Source organism: Danio rerio, chromosome 18 (assembly GCF_049306965.1).
Source record: "Danio rerio strain Tuebingen ecotype United States chromosome 18, GRCz12tu, whole genome shotgun sequence".
Classification (NCBI taxonomy): domain Eukaryota; kingdom Metazoa; phylum Chordata; class Actinopteri; order Cypriniformes; family Danionidae; genus Danio; species Danio rerio.
Window position 1 is genome coordinate 49,472,971 of NC_133193.1, and position 17,667 is coordinate 49,490,637.

The 17,667-nt window shown below is 38.4% G+C and overlaps 1 protein-coding gene across 6 annotated transcripts in view; it reads right to left on the reverse strand.

Moving 5' to 3' along the window:
- The window catches only part of sphkap (SPHK1 interactor, AKAP domain containing), a 202,478-nt gene that overhangs the window by 76,098 nt on the left and 108,713 nt on the right, over positions 1-17,667 (reverse strand). For 2 of the 6 annotated variants that reach the window (XM_068214700.1, XM_009293857.4), the window contains exon 1: positions 6,372-6,608. The exons of the other annotated variants lie outside the window; for them this stretch is intronic. The gene's annotated coding sequence lies outside the window, so the exon portion shown is untranslated. Of the gene's footprint in view, positions 1-6,371; positions 6,609-17,667 lie in introns of those variants that run through there. 6 annotated transcript variants of the gene reach the window in all.

A 17,667-nucleotide genomic window follows, 5' to 3' on the forward strand; every position in this document is an offset into this window, starting at 1 on the left:
ATTTAGGAGACATTTATGCCGAATGCATCTTTGCACCTAAAAACGCTAAACGCATCGCTCAGGGACAAATTAAAACAGTTGTTATGTGAACTTGCAGAAGTAAAAAAGCCTGCAATGCTTGCCCCGCCTTTGTGCTCTAGTTATTGGCCCACTGCTCTAGAACTGAACGCGAATGATTGGTTAATATCAGCTGTCATTCACTAAGTCAATGCTTTCTGCCTTCAGATGACAGGAGCTACAACCGCGTAAATGTAAAGCGCTGAGGATGAGGAGAATGAAAATAACACTGAGATTTTGTTTTAGAAACCACCTAAAGTTACTAATAATGCCACATGTTAATCACTTATTTACACTTTTCCAAGTCCACTATTAAAATGACAAAAGCCATTCACTGTAAAGTCTGCGGGACGGGGTTTGCAGGTGACAGCGTTTGCCACTGAATCTACACATTTTATGCGCGAGAGGTTCTGTCAGCCGTGCAAGCGGCAGCTATATGTTAAATTTAACACAGCTCATGAAGACTGTTATTGCTTTTAAGATGACATGCAAATAATAAATTATATATCAATATAAATGTGGGGCGGGGCAATGGATCGTGATGCCGGCTCAGTGAAGTTCATCAGTCATCGGCGATGGACGATGTCATCGTCTTTCGCACAACCCTACTTCACAGGACCTTTAAAACAGACAGCTCAGTGGTCAGTGATCAATACCAGTTTGCTTCTGGGTCTGTCACTCTAAACAATGCCCTAATTCCAACAACAAACAATCTATCTGCTCACAGCAGATCAATCACAAACCCACAGCCAATCAGAAGAGCGTGTGGGTGACAGTTCATTGCAAGCCTTCGAAACGATATGGATTTCTACTTGAACACATACAAGTTTAACATCTTTCAAAATACAGCTGAAGTCAGAAATATTAGCCCTCCTGTATATATTTGTCCTTAATTTCTGCTTAACGGAGACGATTTTTGTTGACACATTTCTAAACACAATAGTTTTAATACCTCATTTCTAATAACTGATTTATTTGATCTTTGCCATGATGACAGTACATACTATTTGACTAGATATTTTTGTAGATACTAGTATTCAGCTTAAAGTGGCATTTAAAGGCTTAACTAGGTTAATTAGGCAAGTTAGAGTAATTCGGCAAGTCATTGTATAACGCTGGTTTGTTCTGTAGACAATCAGAAAAATACATATTGCTTAAGTGGTCTTATAGTATTACATTTTGTCAGGACTCTATATAAACCATCATGTTATGCACTGCATGAAGAGTCAGCTTGAGTTCTGTAGACAGTTCAGAGTTCTTTTAGCCCAAAGGGGAGTCTGCGGTTTTAGTCGAGCAGATGCACTGCACTTTCTCCTACAGAACATGGTTTGTTTTCTGTATTCCACTGCACTGTTTTGCTAGGTTGAAGTCTTTGACTAATGCATTTGCCTCAGATTTTAACATTTTTGCAGCGTTTCACATATGCCACAGCACTATAAAAATGCCCTGCTTTTAAAAAAACGTGTCGGGACATTTTTCCCATTCTGCACTGCATCTCATATTTGTGACCCTGAACCACAAAACCTCATGCTGCACATGTATATTTGTGGAACAGGCAAAAATACATCATGAGTAAAAATATAAATTCATCTTTTATGCCAACCATAATTACAATATTAAGTAAAGATCCTGCTCCATGAGGAGATTTTGTAAGTTTCCTACCGTAAAAATAACAAAACTTAACTTTTAAATTAATTTGCAAACGGTGATTTTCTCTGTAGTGGTGATCTATTAGAAACCCCAGATTCCATATTTTCAAATATTTTAATCTGTCAAACATTGTCTTATCTTATATACATACAAGGAAAGCTTATTATTCACCTTTTATATAAGGATAGATCACAGTTTCCAACAATTGACACTTATGACTGGTTTTGGTGCTCAAGGGTCACATTTTTGAAGCAAAAGAAAAAACATTTGAGCACAAAAAGGTGGTCTGCTTGAACCTGACCTTGATTGTAAATGTTTGTCTGTTTACTGATGTGTTGAATCAAACATTAGAAATAAGGGTACAAAATTTGTCACAGAAATGGTACAGAGGGTTCAAAATGTACACTTAAAGGGTACATATTAGTACCTAAATGATCCATATTGGAATCTTAAAGTTATACATTAGTATCTAAAGCACAGGTGTCAAACTCAGTTCCTAAAGGGCCGCAGCTCTGCACAGTTTAGTTCCAACCCTAATTAAATACATCTGATCAAACTAATTCAGTCCTTCAGGCATGTTTGAAACCTACAGGTGAGTGTGTTGGAGCAGAGTTGGAGCTAAACTGTGCAGGGCTTCGGCCCTCCAGGAATTGAGTTTGACAACCCTGATCTAAAGGATCCATATTGGTTTCTTAAAGTTATATATTAGTACCTAAAGGATCCATATTGGTATCTTGAAGTTATATATTAGTACCTAAAGCAGGGGTCACCAATCTCTGTCCTGGAGGGTCGGTGTCCCTGCAGGGTTTAGCTCCAACTTGCCTCAACACACCTGCCTGAATGCTTCAAGTATACCTAGTAAGACCTTGATTAGGTTGTTCAGGTGTGTTTGATTAGGGTTGGAGGTAAAATCTGCAGGACACCGGCCCTCCAGGAACAAGTTTGGTGACCACTGACCTAAAGGATCCATATTGGTATCTTGAAGTTTTATATTGGTACCTAAAGGTTCCATATTGGTATCTTGAACTTACATACAAATACCTAAAGCATGAGTGTCCAAACTCGGTCCTGGAGGGCCGGTGTCCTGGAGAGTTTAGTTCCAAGCTTAATCAAACACACCTGAACCAGCTAATCAAGCTCTGACTAGATACTGTATACTAGAAACTTCCTAGCCGGTGTGTTGAGGCAAGTTGGAGCTAAACTCAGCAGGACAACGGCCCTCCAGGACCGAGTTTGGACACCCCTGACCTAAAGGTTTCAAATTGGTATCTTAAAGATATATTAGTACCTAAAGGATCCATATTGGAACTTTAAAGTTATATATTAGTACCTAAAGGATAAATATTGGTATCTTAAAGATATTCATCAACAGTTCATAAAAGATCCATATTGGTATCTTAAAGTTATTTATTGGTAACTAAAGGATCCCTATTGTACCCTAAATGTACAGCCGAAGGCAAAATGAGCACTCCTGTGAATTAATTTATTTTTAAAATATTTCCCAAACTATATTTAGCAAGCAAGGACATTTTCACAGTATCTCCTATAATTTTTGTTTTACTGCTTGAAAAAGTCGTATTTCTTTTAGTTTAGCAGAAAAAAAAACTGTTAAAGAAATTAAACTCAATATTATTTGAAACCTTTAGATGTTTATTTGTTAGAACAAACCACTAGTTGTCCAATGACTTATATAAAAGTATTCGCACCTTAAGCTGAATACTAACATCCTGCAACATTTCTAGTAAACAATTATCTACTGTCATCACAGAATTTAGTCATTAAAACTATTATATTTAAATGTGGTCAAAATATTATCCCCATCAAACAGCATTAAACAGCACAAGGAAATATTTTTCCAATAATTACACATTCAAGGCATGGCTATAATAATTATATAATACATTTAACTATAGACCATTTCAATGTGGGAATGTCATTGGCGCATGAACATTTCCTGTTTCACAACTATTTCATAACTATAATAAGGCAATTTAATAATAATTTAATGTTAAACTGCTGCCATAACATTTTATTTTATCAATGTATGTAATTTTTGGATTCTCAGAAGCTTTGCAAATTAAACATGTAAATCAGGAAATACGTTATGACCGTTATAATTATTTAGATGCCTCAAAATGGTCTATATACATTTTCATCCTAAAAAGTACCACATCCATGACAGCCTTTCATTTCCGAAAGTGTGCCGTCAGTATTTTAATAAACTAAATGATTTAACTATGAAGGAAATGTCCTCTTGAAGTCTCAACACAAGTCATGACTTCAGCTAAACCTACTCGAAAACCATTACTGACCACTGTATGATGGCAGACGCTCATTTTCTGCTGTCAGACTGAACTCTCTTTCTCCGTAATGCACTGGGTTGTGACGTGAAACCATAAACGGCATTTGACAGCTATGAAATGCTCTGCTCTTGTGATGGCTTTGCAGCTGAATGAAAACAGATGTTAAAAATCCTTAAATTATCCCTGGAGGACACGAGCGCAGCTGCCTGATGGTTTTGGAAGTGTTGTGGGCCTGAACACAGTGAATATCCAGTCTTCATGGAAATCTTGTAGACGGTTAGGTGAAGCGTCATTATTAATTATCGACAATATAAAGCATGCTGGAAACATTTTGTAGCCGGAGGACGGTAATGGTGTGTAAACTGAAACACATGCATGAAGTATACACATGCATGTACACTTTGCTCAAGATGACCTGTCAGAAGCGCATTCAGTTTTCTCAATTAGTCAATTACGGACTCGGCAAGTTTTATAAGTGACCTAAATTTTTACAAGATGTAAAATAAGTTTCTGTTGTCCATAGTGTGTGTATCTAAAGTTTAGCTTAAAATAAAACACTAGTAATGCTTTATAACTCTTTGAAACATGCCCCTTTAGGCTTTGATCCTAATCATGCTGTTTTGGTGTCTGTCGCTTTAAATTCAAATGAGATTGTGCTCTTTTTAAAAGAGGGCGGAGCTAAAAATACCTATGTGTCAGCATAGTGGAAGATTAAAAAAACTATAACAATCTTATGCTCGGGGAAGAAGGGAGAATGTCAATCAAAGTGTTGCAAAACCTTGCTCAATCACGTTTGCAATTTAATTGAATTAATCTCTCAGCTCTAGATGCATGCATTTTAACTGATGTAAAAACTTGTGTTGTAACAACAGGTGTAAAATCAGTTCCTGGATTGACAGCTCTGCACAGCTTTAACCCTAATTACACACACTTGATCAAGCTAACTGAATCATTCAGTCTTGTTTGAAACAAAGATAAGTGTGTTGTTGCAGGGTTGGAACTAAACTCGGTGTCCTCCTGGTGCTGTCCAGGAACAGAGTTTGACACTCCTGTTGTAAACAATCTGCATCAGCTTTCATGTGACCGTGTTCTCCAGACTGTGATGATATGTCAGTAGCTAATAAATTATACTGAATAAAAAGTAACCTTTCCCAGAGATGGGTTGCGGCTGGAAGGGCATCCCCTGCCTAAAATCTTGCTGGATAAGTTGGCGGTTCATTCCGCTGTGGCGACCCAGGATTAATAAAGGGACTAAGCCGACAAGAAAATGAATGAATGAATGAATGAATGAATGAATGAATGAATGAAAAAGTAACCTTTCTGGGATGACCTGAAAGTGAGCTATTGGACAACAAGTGAACTTTCTCTTTAAATAACACTCAAATAACATTTAATTAACGTTTCGTGCAGTCGCCGATTTGCGCGCGCGCGTGACAGTGCGTTGGGAGCGAGCCGTGAGTCCGTGACCGCTGCTTGTTTCTCTCTGGCACCTGTTTCCAAAAAATGTGAAGCGTTTCATCTCTAATTGGATCTGATTAATGGACTTTAAGATTGAAATGACACTTCGCTTTAAACAATTCATTCCGCTGTCATGATTAATATTTAAAAATGACCCTGTTTACCGTTTAGGTCAGAGACCTGAGGTAAAAGGAGAACCGCAGTTTTAACATCGTTTAAAAATGACAACCGAGCACACATATCTGTCAAAGCAACCCTACGTGCTAATCACTTTCGTCTGTCACACATTTTCCAAAAACTATGGGTCATTCTGGAAGAACAGGACTGATAAACAAACAAAAACAGCGAGATTCCCCACAGCCAGCGCGCGAACAGATGCGCAATAAAGCGTGCACTGCGCGACGTCACGAGCCACCTGAGATAAATAGGTTATTTAATCAACAAAGACAGCTTATCATGAGCTATTTTCTGCGTACAATCATGTAGAGACACGAGCATTAATTCTAGTACAATGCCTTCAATATTGCTTCTTAAGTGAACAAACAGCTCCAAGACGAATAAACAGCATGGCACGCAGAGTATATGAGTGAGTATATAAGCAAACATTTGCAAATCGGGCTAATCCACACCACAACTTGGAGATTATACTTTTTAAAACAGCCCAATATATGCACCCCATGGAACTCGTGCACACGCGCATTTAAAGCTTACTGAATAAAGTCTCTATAATGTCGTTTAAGTATGTGCGAATTTGATTTAAACACACTGAAAGGTCAAAGTATGTTGCAGGGAATAATAACACAGTCTAAAATATGACATAGCCTATGACTGATCTCGTATTAAGCACACACTATATCGTGCCACACGATTTATGGCGAAAAGCGTAAATGCGCGCACACTTACCCTAATGTTTCGAGAAGGCACTGAGCTTCTGCTGCTCCTCCAACAAATAAAACCAAGCACTAAGTAGTCTTATGTTCCTAAATCCTTCGTGCCAAGAAGCCGGATCGCCGAGGCGCGTGCCGGTGCCCCTGTCCCGAGCGCGAGCACATCACAGTCTGTCGGGGCAGCGGAGGAATGTCCAGCGCTCTGCTCCGGTTAATATAGTCGCGCGCACAGTCACACCGCACGGCAGTGAATGCCGGATCATGCAACGGACTGGTCAGGCATCATCAAAACAACGGGGGACTCTACGTCACTGCGGTTTCATTTGAGAGACAGAATGCATCTCAAAAGACGTCCGCGCGCACGAAAAGACCAATGTTGAGAGGTAAATGAAGACAGATTGGTTTGATTTGAAACGACAGCGCGTAAGATGCAGGGTGTATTACAGGGAACATCAAATATAATGCGCAGGCTGACATGAGCATACATGTCTGGAAGAGTTTATATACAGAATATATGGGTGAATACAAGTTACTTAAGTTTTTTAAGAGTCAAGATTATAAATAGCTTTTAATAATAGTTTTTTAATGAGCGTATAAAAAATAACAATTTAATGGTGTGTATATATATATATATATAGTCCATTGATTTACTAACATTGATTTACTAACTTACTAACAAGGTAAGTGGTTGCAAACAATTTATTTTTGATACAATTTTAATCAAATTAAATTGAACATTACTATATTTAATTTACTTGTTTAAATTCAGCCCATATAAATTGTTCATAACCACTTACCTTTAAAAAATTGTAAATCCAATGATTTTTTTCCCCCAGTGTATGTTCCTGAAGACTTTTAAGAGTAAATGGCTTTTTCGCTTCGAAGACAAAAAGGAGGGTTTCAAGAAACGAACAATTAGTGCAATACAGCATATTTATGTTTTTATTCTGTACATGAGCAAAAAATGTGCACCTGTTAAACATGTTTACCATGATTTAACTACAAGGAACACTTAATGACATATTAAAAGACTATTTATAAATCACAGTGTAAAACACTAAGTAATTGGCATTTAACAATATTTATGCTATTCTTTGAACCACTAAGGTTTTAATCAATTGCCAACAAGAAGTATTTCATCATCTAAAAATCACTTATTCTTGTATATATTTAAAAGTACAGGTTTGCATCCTTGCAACATGCATATAATATGCTTTTTATGCATACAAAATTTTTGTATATACACTAACTGACAAGCTTGTCATCTATCCCAGTTGTAAGAGCAACAAATAATAACTTGAGTTAGTTTATTATTTGGGAAAGTGTCAGAAGGTGGATTTTTCTGATGAATCATCTGTTGAGCTGCATCACAATCATCACAAATACTGCAGAAGACCTACTGGAACCCACATGAACCCAAGATTCTCATAGAAATCAGTCAAGTTCGGTGAAGGAAAAGTCATTGTTTGGGGTTTCATTCAGTATGGGGGCGTGTGAGAGATCTGCAGAGTGGATGGCAACATCAACAGCCTGAGGTATCAAGACATTTGTGCTGCCCATTACATTACAAACCACAGGAGAGGGCAAATTCTTCAGCAGGATAGCGCTCCTTCTCATACTTCAGCCTCCACATCAAAGCTCCTGAAAGCAAAGAAGGTGCTCCAGGATTGGCCAGCCCAGTCACCAGTAAGTTGAAGGAGGAGGCATTGAAGATAAATCCAGGGAATCCTGATGAAATCTGGGAGTCCTGCAAGAACGCTTTCTTTGCCATTCCAGATGACTTTATTAATCAGTGATTTGGGTCATTGCAGAGATGTATGGTTGCAGTCCTCCAAGATTATGATGGAGTCAGACACATTATTCATTCTTTCTCCACTGCAGCATGACTTTACATTCTATACTGGACATTATTTCTGTTAAGTTACAAGACTTTTGTCTAAGCAAAGTCAGACCTTACTGTCCTAATGAAATCATTAAAAATCAAGACATGATCATATTTTATTGTGGTAAAATAAGCGTAATCTAGAGGCCTTTGCTTTTCATATAAGCCACTTCTCACACCAAATGATCAACTAGAAGTCAAGTTATTACTCGTTGTTCCTAAAACTTGGATATTTGACAAGACTTTTATCAGGTAGTTTACAGTTTACGGCAAAAATATTAGCCCTCCTCTGCAATATTCATACACCTAGCAAATATTTCTCAAGTGATTAAGGAAATTTTCACAGTATTTCTTGTAATTTATTTATTTTTATTTTGAAGAAAGTCTTATTTGTTTTATTTCGGCTAGAATAAAATCAATTTTACATTTTTTAAAAAACATTTTAAGGTATATTTTGGTCAGTATATCTTAAGGTCTATATATGTTTAAAATGTATTTAAAAAATCCTCTCTCCACTGAACAGAAATTGGGGAAAAAAATATATAACACGAACACGAGGGATGATAATTCTGCCTTTATCTGTATATATAACAATAATAACTGACACATATGGGAAAATGAATATATTATTTATTCTTTTCAACATGTTAATCACATTTGTCTGTTAATAATTCTTTTTAAATCAGTGTTTCTCAACCACGTTCCTGAAGGACCACCAGCACTACATGTTTTGGATGTCTGCTTTATCTGTCACACCCATTACAGGTCTTTCAGTCTCTGCTAATGAGCTGATGATCTGAATCAGGTGTGTTTGGTTAGGGTGACATAAAAAACGTGCAGAGCTGGTGGTCCTCCAGGAATGTGGTTGAGAAACACTGTTTTAAAATGACCCTGCAATTTGACAAAACTACAAATATTACATGTAGTCACTATTCTAATGCGAAGCCATTAAAGCTGCATGTAAAATAATACTTTATAAGATAATGTTTTTCTGTTTCATTTCTAAAGAGTGTAACATGAATTTTAATGTCACCACAGGACACTGATGCCACTGCTTGAAATTTCATGTCTGCCCAATGACTCGTTCCCACAGTTATTAACATCATCAATCTAGCAAAGCTTGCATATTTTCATTTTGAAATGTAATGCGCATTTAAAAGTCTACAGTTTGTTTTAAATTACACTAATACATTCAATTATATAAAACATAGTTTTAAGCTCCGGTAGTAAGTCTATTCTCACTCAAGCCTGTCTTTTGCAAAGTCATTTGATATCGTGGAGTTTTTTTTGCTATTGGATAATATAGGGGTGGCACAATGGCTTAGTGGTTAGCACTGTCGCCCTACAGAGTTTGCATGTTCTCCCCATATTCACCATGGTGTCCTCCGGGTGCTCCGGTTTCCCCATCAGTCCAAACACATGGGCTATAGGTGAATTGAATATGCTAAATTGTCCGTAGTGTATGAGTGTGAATGAGTATGTATGGATGTTTCCCAGTACTGGGTTGCAGCTGGAAGGATATGCGCTGTGTAAAACATATGCTGGATAAGTTGGTGGTTCATTCCGCTGTGGCGACCCCTGCTTATAAAGGGACCAAAGCGAAGGAAAATGATTGAATGAATGTTCGATAAATAAATCGAACAATATTTTGTGCAACATCCCTGCTGTTGAACAAAAATCCTTTCAGAGTCCTTTCAGATCTCAAAAATGGTTTAGAGACCAAACAGCCTCATGATTCACTGATTCATCAGGGAGAAAGCAAGAGAAAGAGCAATCTGCTTTGTACATCTGTAAGTGCATTATAGAGGACAAGACTAATCTAAGAGATTCTCTCAGTTTCCCCAGAGATGCAGCATCTTCAGTAAGTATATAAATAGGATGATTCAACCCCAATAACCATCAGCAACCTCTCACGCCTCAATGGCTCATTTTCACACCCTACGATGCAAAAAAAAAAAAAAAACGCTCTTTCCACCCTAAAGTCAATGCAAAGCCACTATGCATTAAAAATCGCCTGCACTATCAATTTTTTTTTTTAAATCTATAAAAGGACTAAAAAAGCAGCTGTGGTTGCCAGAATTTAACATTCGGTTTCCTCCCACACTCAAAAAATATGGAACTGAAGTACCTGGGGAAAACTAGTGATGTGACGTTGTGCGCCGAGGCTTCGAAGCATGTATCAAAAAAACGATACATCTCGCAGTGAAGCAGTGTACCGGAGCTTGATTCGTTTTGCCATCATCACGTGATCAGTGACGTCTGAAGCTTCATTTTCGCCTTTACCCACGTGACTGCTTCGAATTTTGATTCAAAGGTTTAAACACCCTCATAGTAAAGTGTATAGCGAGAGAATTGGCGTCTATTACATACATTTGTTTCAAAGCACTGCACCAGTCCCACACACCAGTAATTAAACTAAACTACAATAGTATTTTTTAGTAAAAAGGTTTTGAACAATACTAAAGTATATTAGCATATTTTTTTATGACTATCTTTAAAGAAATTCAACGCATATCGTAGTATTGGGTTTAACAGAGACCATCTGGTGAATGCGACCCAGAAACATCGTTCACATAGCGTCCTCCTAGAGCACTCGCCTCCCAATCAGGAATCGCTGGATCGATCCCTGCTTGGAGCGGGATTAAATGTATTATGATAAACTTTTGAATACCTTGGATTTTACTACAATCATCAGTTGTGTAATGTAATATATCTTGTGTAAAAACTACAGTAATTGAGTAATTTGTTTATATTGCTGTTGTTGTATTACTACATGAATAAGTTGGTCAGTTGTGAACATTTGACATTAAGGCAACACAGTGCTTTCCCACACTTTCACCAGAAGAGGTCCTCATCGAGCTCTGGTTTAGAAAGCTTCGAGTAACGAACCTTTTTCCGATACAATTGAGTCGAGCGCTTCACTGGTTCAGAAAGCTTCATTTCACCATCACTAGGGAAAACCCATGCAAACACGGAGAGAACATGCAAACTCCGCATAGAGAGTATCGACTGGCTCAGCTAGTGTTTGAACCAACGACCCCCTTGCTGTGGGGCAACAGTGCCCAACTGAGCCACCGTGTTACCCGAACTTACAATTGAGGAGGAGGGAGAAGGGAAGGATGGGGGTTTTCCAAAATAAAGACGAGGAATAAAGTTTATGCTGGATATTTATATTAAATTCAGAATGATCCGATTGGCTAGTTAGTGATTAGTGATAAGGATCAGCTGTAGTCAATCCTATCACGTGCTCCTCTTGAAATTAGTTTATGAAACTTCACTAAGTGGATTGAACATAAAACAATTCTGTTGCCCCCCAAAGAATCTCAAGAATTTTGAAATGATTTTGAACAAGCCGCTGAACTCAAAAGATTTTTTATGCACAAAAAATGTAAAAAATTAGGCACATTTTGGCATTTTCATTTTCCATTTGGCAGTTTTTATATGCGATATTCCAAAATGTGCATAAAAATAGGTGGATGGAAACAGCTAATGATTGTTGCCTCCGTGTTGACTTCCTTTTGTTCGCCGTTTTTAAGTCGCTCTACATAAAAGCATCTGCTAAAAGCATAAACGAAAGGTTTCAGAATCTGCATCAGACATGAAATAATAGCATCGAGTCATCCCTGAAAATGAAAGAGCCTACAATTTTGCCGTGATACAACTGATGTTATATACAGACGATAGAGCGAAGAGCGAAAAAACACAGACAGCAAAAGAATACTAAACAGCCTCTGCTTGAAAACCTCAGAAATGCAGTGAAGTCAGACACGAGGAGCACTTGAGCTTTTCCCCCGAAACGGGAGTCTGCTTTGATGAAATAAGAAAAGCGAAAAACGAGAGAAGAGAGAGAGACTGCTATGGAAATCATCCCAGAGTCTCCACTGTACACACAGACGGATGAAAAAGAAACGTGAATGAAGGAGGCAGATGTGAGGAAGAGGAGATGTGACACCGATGGAGATATTTCTGGGATAAAGATGACTTGACCCGAAGGACCCGGGGCTCTCGGGAAAGGGCAGGCCGCATCACGCACACACACATGCCTTTACATTGCGCTCTTCTGTGTTGAGTGCACACGCCTGGGGGCTGTATTAGAGTTATGCAAATCAAATGCAAATTTCTTGTGTCACTCTAATGATATGCTAATTCCCGGTGTTATCTAAATGCCGTAAAGACAGCAGTCTGTCATCTAATTAGGAGGGACGCATGCGAGTCAGGGCAAGGTGTATTTACAGACGTAAAAGATGGACTGAGAATGTGTGTGTGCGTAGAAGTGTTATGTCCATTCATTTTTTGAGGCACATGCACAACACATTTTTAATAGCATTGGGCACCCTTTTGGCATAATTTTTCCATGTAAAGGGAAGCCCATTGCTTACAGTGAGAAACCTTTGGCATCAATACAATAAATGTGAACGCAATTGAAAATGTCCTGAATTATAAAAAAGGTATATCAGAAAATAACACTGCAGTGCTTCACCACAGGAAAGTAGCCGGATTGAAACACACCATTTACCCACATCACATTGTAGTGATATCAAAATGAAAACTCTAAGGCAGTGTTTCCCAACTCTGTTCCTAAAGACACACCGACAGTACACATTTTTAACCTCTTCCTATTCAAACACACCAGAATCAACTCATCAGAACACTAGAGGAGACTCCAAAACTTGAAGTTAACGGCTTTGATAAGGGACACATAGAAAATATGTACTGTTGGTGTGCCTCCAGGAACAGGATTGGGAAATACTGCTCTAAACCAGTGTTTCCATCCCCTGTTCCTGATTCAGGTGTATGATTAGGGAGAGGTTGAAAACGTGTACTGTTGGTGTGCCTCCAGGAACAAGGTTGGAAAACATTGCTCTAAACCAGTGTTTCCCAACACTGTTCCTAAAGACACACCAACAGTACACATTTTCAACCTTTTCCTAATTCAAACACACCTGAATCACCTCATCAGAACACTATAGGAGACTCCAAAACCTGAAGTCAATGGCTCAGATAAGACATACAAAATATGCATTGTTGGTGTGCCTCCAGGAACAGGGTTGGGAATCACTGCTCTAAATCAGTGTTTCCCTACCCTGTTCCTGATTCAGGTGTGTTTGATTAGTGAGAGGTTGAAAATGTGTACTGTTGGTGTGCCTCCAGGAACAAGGTTGGGAAACACTGCTCTAAACCAGGTTTTCCCAACCCTGTTCCTAAAGACACACCGACAGTACACATTTTCAACTTTTTCTAGATCAAACACACCTGAATCAACTCATCAGAACATTAGAAGAGACTCCAAAACCTGAAATTAATGTCTCAAACAAGGGATACATACAAACTATGTACTGTTGGTGTGCCTCCAGGAACAGGGTTGGGAAGCACTGCTCTAAATCAGTGTTTTTCTATCCTTTTCCTGATTCAGGTGTGTTGGATTAGGGACAGGTTGAAAACGTGTACTGTTGGTGTGCCTCCAGGAAAAAAGGTTGGGAAACACTGCTTTAAACCAGTTTCCCAACACTGTTCCAAAAGACACACCAACAGTACACATTTTCAACTTTTTTTTTAAAAGCAAACACACCTGAATCAACTCATCAGAACACTAGAAGAGACTCCAAAACCTGAAGTTTATGGCTCAGATAAGGAAGACACACAAAATGTGTACTGTTCGTGTGCCGCCAGAAACAGGGCTGGGAAACACTGCTTTAAATCAGTGTTTCCCTACCCCTGTTCCTGATTCAGGTGTGTTGGATTAGGGAGAGGTTGAAAATGTGTATTGTTGGTGTTCTTTCAGGAACAAGGTTGGGAAACATTGCTCTAAACCAGTGTTTCCCAACACTGTTCCTAAAGACACACCAACAGTACACATTTTCAACCTTATTTTTAAAGCAAACACACCTGAATCAACTCATCAGAACACTAGAAGAGACTCCAAAACCTGAAGTTAATGGCTCAGTTAAGGGAGACATACAAAATATGTACTGTTGGTGTGCCTCGAGGAACAGGATTGGGAAACACTGCTCTAAACCAGTGTTTCCCAACCCTGTTCCTGATTCAGGTGTGTTGGATTAGGGCGAGGTGGAAAATGTGTGTTCTAGGTGTGCCTCCAGGAACAAGGTTGGAAAACATTACTCTAAACCAGTGTTTCCCAACACTGTTCCTAAAGACACACTAACAGTACACATTTTCAACCTTTTCCTAATTCAAACACACCTGAATCAACTCATCAGAACACTAGAGGAGACTCCAAAACCTGAAGTTAATGGCTCAGATATAGGAGACATACAAAATATGTACTGTTGGTGTGCCTCCAGGAACAGGATTGGGAAACACTGCTCTGAACCAGTGTTTCCCAACCCTGTTCCTAAAGACACACCAACAATAAACATTTTCCAGTTTTTCTAAATCAAACACACCTGAATCAACTCATCGGAACACTAGAAGAGACTCCACAACCTGAAGTTAATGGCTCAAACAAGGTAGAAATACAAACTATGTACTGTTGGTGTGCCTCCAGGAACAGGGTTGGGAAACACTGCTCTAATATATCCCTACAATGATATGAGCAGCTTATCTTTTCCTCTTAAACTGAAATTGGTAACCTAATGTTGTGCATATCGAGGTCTTCACACCCATTCTTTCAAAATCACATGCATCACGATGTTCTTTTGTGTGTGTATGTGTGTGTGTGTGTGTGTGTGTGTGTGTTAGTGGTTTTTGACACAGCTGTGTTGGTGATTGAAATTAAATAGACAATTATTTCCACATAAGCCTGCAGTCAGGTAAGCCTTTTATCATCACATCATCAATGACGGCGAGTGGCCTTTGTTAAGAGCAACACACACACACTCCATCACGCTCACGAACAGCACCTTTGCGGAGGACTGGAGGAGGCGCAGAGAGTCTGGCCCACGCGGGTGGAATTAGCCTTAATGGGACAGTTGATCAGGATAATTACTGAGTCTCTGGCTGCTGTTATTGTAATCGTGGGGATTTATGAGTGTGTGTGTGTCCTCTGCACATCAGCTGCCTCTCATAATTCAGATGGTTACGACCCCGACGCTGATTATGATAATCACACACCACAGCTTTCAAGTGCGGTTGTGGGCGCTGGTTTTAGGAGATTGCACAGTACAAAAAGATTTATTTATTTTTCAAAATTGTTAATAAAACAAAGGGTTGTTGGAGAATGTTTGATTAAAAAAAACTGTAAAACGATGTTTATAAGTTGTTAAAATCAGAGTTGTTAGAATATGCTGTTAAAAAAGTCTCTTTTATTTGTGTGTTCTGTAAATAAAGAAATGTAAAAATGCAAAAACTATTTTTTACTAGTTGTAATTAAAACACAGATTAGTTAAGTTTATTGTAAAAAAATACCATTTAAACTTTTTAAAAAAAGTTATAAATAGGAAAAAAACAAGAAAAGAATACTTAAAATTATAAATAATAAATACGGCCATGTATGTTTTATTAATTCATCTATCCATTCATCTATCCATCCATACATACATTCATTCATTTATCCACCCTCTCCATCCATCCTTACGTTCATCCATCCTCTCAATTCATTAATTCATTCATTCATTCATTCATTCATTCATTCATTTATTCATTCATTCATTCATCCATTCATTCATTCAAATATTCATTCATTATCTCCATCCATCCATTATCCTCTCACATTATCCATCCATGCATCTTTTCATTCATTCATTAATTTATTCATCCATTTATTCATTGTCTTACATCATCCATTCAAGCAATCCATCCTTTAATTAATTATTTAATTTATTCATTCATTAATCCATTAATCCACTCTCCATCCATCCATCCATCCATCCATCCATTATTTTATTTATCCAGCCTCTTTATTCCATTTTCTTTTATCCTCTCCATCCGTCCATCTATCCATTCATTCATTCATTCACCTTCACCATCCATTCATCCATCCATCCATTCATTATTTCATCCACCCTCTCATCCATCCATCAATCCATCCATCCATCAATTTATATATCCTCTCCATCCATCCGTCTCCATCCATCCATTCATTCATCCACCCTCTCTATCCATCCATCCATCCATCCATCCATCCATTCATTAATTCATCCTCTCTATCTATCCACCTTCTTCACCCATCCATTCATTCATCCACCCTCTCCATCCATCCATTTATCCATCCTCTCCATTCATCCATCCATTCACTTACTTTTTTTATCCATTCCATCCATCCATCCATCCATCCATCCTTTCATTTATTTATTAATTCATTCATCTATCCATCCATTCATCATCTCACATCATCCATCCATCTATCAATTCATCCACCCTCTCCATTCATTCATTCATTCATTCAATAATTCATTCATTCATTCATTCATTCATTTCCTCCACCCTCTCAACCCATCCATCCATTTTCTTTCTCTCTCTCTCCATCCATCCATCTAGCCATCCTCGTTTCCAGTATGTGAGCAAAGTGTGTGCATTTTTGAAGAGGCGAATAATACCAATAACCCACATATGTGTTTATGAGTGTGGCTGCTGTAAGGACAGATTGTGTTTTCAGACAATGGTGAGAACGCGTCACTGTTCAGACCAGAATTTGACTACGCCAACATCTTCTCCCTCAATATCATGTCTGTCTGGCACAGTCTTTCCATCTGCCATACAACTGATCCTTATTCACTCTCCATTTCTGTCTATGATTATGATCTCCTCTACACTTTCTATTCCGATCACTCATTATCACCAGACACTTCTCTCACATCTTACACTGACTGTCACCATCGTCTCTCAGTAATGAAGGCAGATAGTACTCAACCGAACCAAAAAATGTAAGTCACGTTGCTTCAAACTAATTTTTATCCTGGGATCACAAAATGAGTTATTATGCAGAATGTTCAAGCTGCTGCTAATAAGAATGAATAAACAGCTGCTATCGACTTTTTTTCTCAATAATATTATGATATAATAATAATGGTTTTCATTAATTTTCCTTTGGCTTAGTTCCTTTATTCATCAGGGGTTGCCAGCGTATCCAGCGTATGTTTTACACAGCAGATGCCCTTCCAGCTGCACTCAAGTACCTGCAAAATATATGCAGACTTTTAAAAATATACACAACATACCGAATTACACAAACCATTTTTCATTCATTTCTTTTCGGCTTAGTCCCTTTATTAATCTTGGGTCACCACAGCGGAATGAACCGCCAACTTATCCAGGATGTGTTTTACACAGCGGATGCCCTTTCAGCTGCACTGGAAAGCACCCATACACTCATTTACACACATACAATTTAGCTTTCCCAATTCACCTATAGTGCATGTCTTTGGACTTGTGGGGGAAACCGGAGCACCACGCCAACACAGAGAGAACATACAAACTCCACACAGAAATGCTAACAGACCTAGGCGAGGCTTGAACCAGCAACCTTTTTGCT